This window comes from Eutrema salsugineum, unplaced genomic scaffold (assembly GCF_000478725.1).
Source record: "Eutrema salsugineum unplaced genomic scaffold, Eutsalg1_0 scaffold_3, whole genome shotgun sequence".
Taxonomy (NCBI): Eukaryota; Viridiplantae; Streptophyta; class Magnoliopsida; order Brassicales; family Brassicaceae; genus Eutrema; species Eutrema salsugineum.
In genome coordinates this window covers 5,959,769-5,966,498 of record NW_006256756.1, presented here as the reverse complement: position 1 = coordinate 5,966,498, position 6,730 = coordinate 5,959,769, and the positions used below count along the sequence as shown (strand labels likewise).

The 6,730-nt window shown below is 33.2% G+C and overlaps 1 pseudogene; it reads right to left on the bottom strand.

The window, feature by feature from the left end:
* LOC18014970 lies at positions 1 to 830 on the bottom strand (annotated as a pseudogene).
* Positions 831 to 6,730: the final 5,900 nt, after the last annotated feature.

Genomic DNA, 6,730 nt, shown 5'->3' with positions numbered 1-6,730 from the left:
CTACATGTTTAAGTTATACCTTATAGCTGTAAAATCATAATCCTCAAACCCCATTGTAATTTTGAACCTACATAAAACTTATTGTTCACTGCATCTACAATTTTTTCAAAGTTGACGATGAATTGGCTTGATCTAATATCATCATACCAATAAAAATGAATATAAGTATACTTCTTTAAGAAACTAATCACATGATAAGTAGAGTAACCAAGTGTTTCAGTACCTCAGCTTACAAAACACAATCAACATAGATTATATATTAATAGCATTCATTGCAGAAGCAATAACTCCATAGTGCATACACTCTTTTGAAATTATCGATGAAGGTATATTGCATTGTTGATGAGTTTCTCTTTTGATTCCAACTCGTGACTCTCTATTCTCCCCGCTAAAACACCAAAATTGTTAAAATTCAAAAATCCAAGAAACAAAATATATGCAAAGGGAAAATAAATATACCTAAGGAATATAAAAGAGTCACCAGTGACCAATCTTTTCGCTGTCGCGAACGCACTCTAACAACTTGTGAAAATATGTCTCAATGAAGAACCTATTTTTTTCCAGATAAATGAAAGGTCAATTATCACTACTCACAAAGTTTGATATGAGAAAAATATATCTTACCCAGAAAGATATGTTTAAATTTACATTCATAACCATGAAGATCTTTTGCAACTATCTCTCGATGTTGGTTAAGACATATCCTAAAAAAAATTCAATACAAGAAGTCATATGAAAGCTTACATTTTGATGCATAAGTTATTTCTTTAGGTTGAGAAACTAAGTGGAAATACTAATGGAGGAAGACATTCAACAGCGTGTCTCTTTATTATTGTTCGTCGTGTTTATAGTATCAGAAGCAGTTTAAACTGTTATGAAAGAATTAACTTTTCTCCTTTCTACACAGGCCCGAGTTTAGTGGGCTCTTTGAGGTGGAAAATGGAAGAAATGTAAAGTGTTCTACGATTTAGGAACCGTCGTGGAGTAGAGTTAAAGTGAGAAAGTGGTCAATGACTGGAAAATGAGAGTGCTGAGCCTTTAAGTTATGAATATCCAGAGAGATAACATAAGCTCGAAAATAGCAGAAGATTGAACCCCCTTCTCATTGGAAAGGTTTAAGTATTTATAGAATTTTACCTGACCCAGGATAGTATATCGGGTCGGATCTTGGGTTATTGGTTTTACGGGTCAGTCTGAGATCCAACACGATTTGATCTGATTGTTGCTTGCGTCATGCTTCTGACGGCCTCACCAACTTTCATTGGCATCTTTGCAAGACCGACTCTTGGGTCGTCTCTTTCACTCTCATCGTACGGGTTGGGTTTGGTTGTTCAGATGCAGTATGACCTTTGCTGATGCTGATCTCATGGGTTTACGAGAGTATGGGCAATCAAACCAATCAAACTTATATTCCAGTTGTCTAATGGAGGAAAATTTAAATAGTGTTTCCCGCTTAAGAGTATATTCATACCTGGCCTGGATCTTTTGATACTAGCTCCAAGCTGTCGAGATTGTCTCAGTGGCTGTTTTCTCTCTCTTGGTACATGTGCAGATTACTCTTCCTAACATCCCGACCCTTTACTGTGCTTAGGTTTATGACAAAAGGAAGGCAATTTCTCCTCTTCTTGACCACTCAGTTCCCTACCTCCTTGTTCTTGATAGCGTGAGTAACAGGTGACTTTTCATGTCAGGTCTCCTGAATCCGATAGATTCGAGGCCGGTTGCTATATGTTTAGGTTGTATCAGGCCGTACACCCAATACGAAATCTAATTTGGTCTAGGAGGCCGTACCTACAAAAAAGTCATGAACGCCACATGTAATTTATCCCTAACATTTATTAAATCAGATTATTCTATAGATTTACCACTATAAACAAAAAAGAATAAGAAAAAGTTACCCAAAAAACAAGGTTTTATTGTTTTTAATAAACATTTAAATAGTCGCTAATAAAGTACAATAATCAGTAATAAATAGAACCATAAAATTAGTAATAATAAATTTTTATGTGGTATAAAAAAAATCTATATTTTATGAATTCTAAGATAATAAAGTACAATAATCAGTAATAAATAGAACCATAAAATTAGTATATTGCCTTTGTTTGAATTGTTTTGTTTTTATGTTTCTCAATCTATACTATTATTTGCGAAGTCAAAAATCCTATGTGTCGTCTCCAGAGCGATTCGCTTATGTGTTATTATTAAAATCTATATATGTGTCGTTTTAATTAATTCTGATAGGACGATCATTAATCCTACGTGTCAATATGTGTGACATGACTTTTTTCATCGATTATGCGCCATTGAATTTGTTAATGGACCGGCGGTTTTAATCTTGATCATAGCCACCGAATCTGTTAAATGAGTCACCAGCATAAAAACTCAAAACCCTAAAGCATCTATTCTACTCTATATATGCTCGTATCGTGTTCCTCTTCTTTATTGTTCCTAAACATCTTTTTATATATTCGTATTCGTAAATGTTTTGGAGTAATCAGTTATTGTTCGTAAATATAAATTGACCTGAGCTTCATGACCGAACACATATTTAGTTATGTTATGTTCTTTTCACTGTTTTGTGTTTGAATTTGTTTCTTTTAATTCGAGTTTATAGTCTTATATTGATATATACCTTCCACCATGCTGATTTGATTAGGTTATCTTCGTTGGTGGTTTATACAATGGATAACATGTCAAGAGGTAGACTTATCAATTTGTTCTGTTGTTATATTCGTTCGGTTTACTTTTTATACAATTAGACAACTTATGATGCATCGCTTATATTTTTAGAGATGCATCATTTTGTATAAAAAAAAATTCTAATTCTATACTTCGTGGTTATGATTTTAAGATGCATCACTAATATTGCAAAGTCGAGTTGAATGATGCATCGCTTGAATTACAAAGCTTCAAGTAATTTGTCTGAATTTTCTCTCTCTTTAATTCAGATGTTCCCGTTTTGAGCTTCCACCTGTCTCAACCTGATCGTGAACCTGAAGGGTAAGCGTAAGTCCATATTCCTTTTTTTGTTACAATGTTATTGTTCCTGAAAAGTAAGTTGGCTCCACAACTTTCTTTTCTTTGTGATTACTTGCATTTGTATTTCGTTATTATTCACATACATGTATAGTTTGATGTTCTTCTAAAAGATTATTACAATTTTGACATGTCAAGATTTACACCTTGAGAGGCGCACATAATTTATGGGTTGGATGGATTATAATCGTTTGTTTTGCGAAGCTCGAATTCTCCAGTATTCGGAATTCTCATCACTCTACGTTTAATGGCACAATCTTTGTGTATTCTGTTCTGCTGTCTCTGTTTTTTGTTTACTAGATTCTTGAGACATTTCATAACAACTTTTGTATAACGTGCGCCTCCCTCCTCTCTTTTTTTTTTAACACATGGTTCTGTTGTTAGTTTCTTCCATTGTTACATTTATTTATATTCTAGATCCTAACAGAATACATGAGGAGGATCGGTCATTTGATGTCACTTGATATCTGCCTTAGAGATTCACAGTCCTCAGTTTTACTGAAAGGATACTTTTTTTTGTTTCTTTATAAAATTTAGGCTCGGATATTCTTTATGACACAAGCAGATATAAGCCATGTATTATGAGACAAAACTGTGTTTGATAAAAGAACTTTGTTTGTTTCTTTATTGGTGGATCTGACTCTTGGGATATTGGATCATTTGTCTTTGTTATTTTTTTTAGTTTACCGAGGTACAAATTCTTGTGTATCACATTTGAGGGTTTGCACGCTTAATTGCTTCGGTTTTGTGAAGTTCTAAAGACAGTGGAATTTCAGTGCTGAGGTGAATTCTTCTATGAGTTTGTTTTGATATAATCTTTTTTCTTATTTTCTTGGTGGATGTTTTGCAGCTTCCAGTCTTAGGACAACACTGAGACCAACATCTGCTTTGTTGGAAACACATTGTGTCAGCAGTAGAGGGCTTAGTGATTCATGTATGGGACTACTCTCAACCAAATAAGAAGGCTGTTTCATCTCAGAAACTAAAAACGATCAGGTCTTATGTCTGTTGACATACCTTGACTAGGCAAGGGGAAAGAGGGGGACAGTTTCATTGCTGATCTGCGAAAAAAAGTTGCTCATTTCCTGTTGCGGATAGACTTTCTCTCTCCAATGAAAGGAGCAACAATGTGGCCAGAAGAGAAGCTTGGCATGGTGCAGGTGCAGCAGCGATTTCAGCTAAAGCCAGCATTAGGTCTAAGCTGAGGCTCTTGAGGAACGTGTGCGAGAACGTCAACCCTTGTACGCCGCACCTGTGGGGGCTTGTGATCATGACAGCAACTCGGGACGGTAGGATTAGGATGTTCCATAACTACGGTTTACCAGTTCAAATATACAAAAGCGGGAAATGTGTATATGTAAACAGTGTTAGAGTAGTAGCATTCTTTGATTTAGATTGGAGCTCACGTTAGCTTTAAAATCATGAGCTAAAATTGGTCTCTTTGTATTTTGTGTCTGGTGCTTTATGTGACACCTATTATGTGTGTGTGTGTAAGTAAACACCGACCGTGATTTAAAATTTGTCAAACTTAGAAGCAAGAACAATGTGACTGACTACTGAATCTCTTTGGTTCTTAACATTTACAAAACATTAGTATAATCCTTTTTGTGTCCTTCTGTTGATATTATTCCTTTAACCGATGACTCTGAAATACGTTTATGTCTTGATATTTGCTTATCAGATGTTTGAAAGTAAAAAAATATATACTTGAGGAATTGTATCTGATGAGCATAACAAGAACAGGGACACTACTTGATCGACTCTCCCCCTTTCATATGTATTAAGAAAAACATACAAAAGAAAGAAAAAAACTCCATCTTTAGAGATTTACTTTATCTTTTTTTTTAATTGTATTAGTCTTGATATATATATACAAGGCTTGAGATTTTGGATCAAAAAATTAGATCCTTCTTAAATCGATTAAGTGAAACCAGTTTATAGTATATCGAGACGACGAATATGATAAAGAAAGATAAGAAAGAAAATGAAGAAATTGGAGACAGTGAAAAGAAGTCTGAAGAAATGAAGACAATAAAAAAAGCAGGACGAAATCACAGATATTGAAGAAGAAAGAAAAATTAAGGAATAAACATATTTTAGGATTTTGTTTTTTTTTTTACAATATTTTTTATCGGAGGTGACACATGTAAATACCATTTTATTTATATATGATAGATACTATAATACGTTTATATATTAACTGTAATTTTTTTAAAAATTTAGATAATTTAAATATATAAGTGGTTTCATGAACGTAAGCTACAAGAAAATAATACTTGAAATGATGAAGCTGTTTTGATGTCAAAAAAATGTGCAACTGATATGAAGAAGGAGAATGAAGAGGTGGCCAAAATGGGTGAAAGTAAACTAAGAGAACAAAATAGGAAATAAGTATGATGGAAAATTTGTTCCTGAACTTCTACAGCTTTGTTGCAACCTTTGATCATTTTATTATTATTATACATATGAAACGGACATTATGGTCAAATTCCCAATGAGAGCAATGAGATATCGTTTTTGAAAAGTTATGTATTGTAAAAGTGTTTCATCTGAATTTGATTTTGATTGAATGAAAAAAGTCTTACAAAACCTCATTAGAAGTAGCATAATCATAGCAAACAACGATGAAAAAAACATGTTAGGCCACAAATCTTACGTTCTCTTTTTTTTTGTTGCACAAGAATTATTATACTATCTCTAAAGAAATTGATTCTGTACAAATCAATACAATTATCAATTGTAAATCCTATTCAAAATAAGAGAAAAAAAAAACTACAGAAGAAGTTGAAGGATATAAAAGAAGAAGAAGAAGAAAAGAAGACGAATAGACGACGAAGAAGTCAAAAAGACAAAGAAAAGTCATATCAATTAATTTCGAAAAGAAAAATTAAAAGGTGGATAACCCAAACTAATGAAGACGCATAAGGATAAAAAGATGGAGAAGTTGAAGAAGAAGAAAAAAAAAGAATCAGACGCTTGAGAGGTTAGAGAAAAAGAAAAAAATTAGAAAACAAAGTAGTAGAAGAATAAGAGGAAGAAGAGGGGGGGGCGGTAAGAAAGTGGAAAAAAGAAGAAGTTGAGATTATGAATATTGTGAAAAATAAGTCAAAGAAAATAAGAAAAAAGAAGAAGAAAAATACGAAGAGGAAGAAGACAAAGACAAGATAAGTAAGAATGATTGATTAAAAAAAACTCAAAAGAAATAAGACAAAGAAAAAAAAAAACTAAAAGAAGAACCAGGTGTTGGAGAAGACAAAGACGATAAAGAAGTAGAAGTCAAAATCGCAGAGGATGAAGATGAAGAAGAAAACGAGGAAGACTAAGAAGAAGAAAAGGAAGACAAAGCAGAAGAGGAAGAAGAAAAAGACTTGATAAGTAAGAATGATAGATAAAAGAAAACTCAAAAGAAATAAAACGAAGAAAAAAAAGTAAAAGAAGAAGCAGGTGTTGGAGAAGAAAAACACGGTAAAGAAGTAGAAGTCAAAGTTGTAGAGGACGAATATGAAGAAGGAAACGAGGAAGATGAGAGCAAAAAAGAGGAGGAGAAGAAGAGAGAGCTGATTAAGAAAAACTCGAAAAATAAGAGTACATATATGTTCAAGATAAGGAAGGAAAACGGAAGTTGAAGATGACAAAGTATGAGAAGGTGAAGATGGGAAAGGAAGCTAAGAGAAACTTAGAACAAGAAATTAAA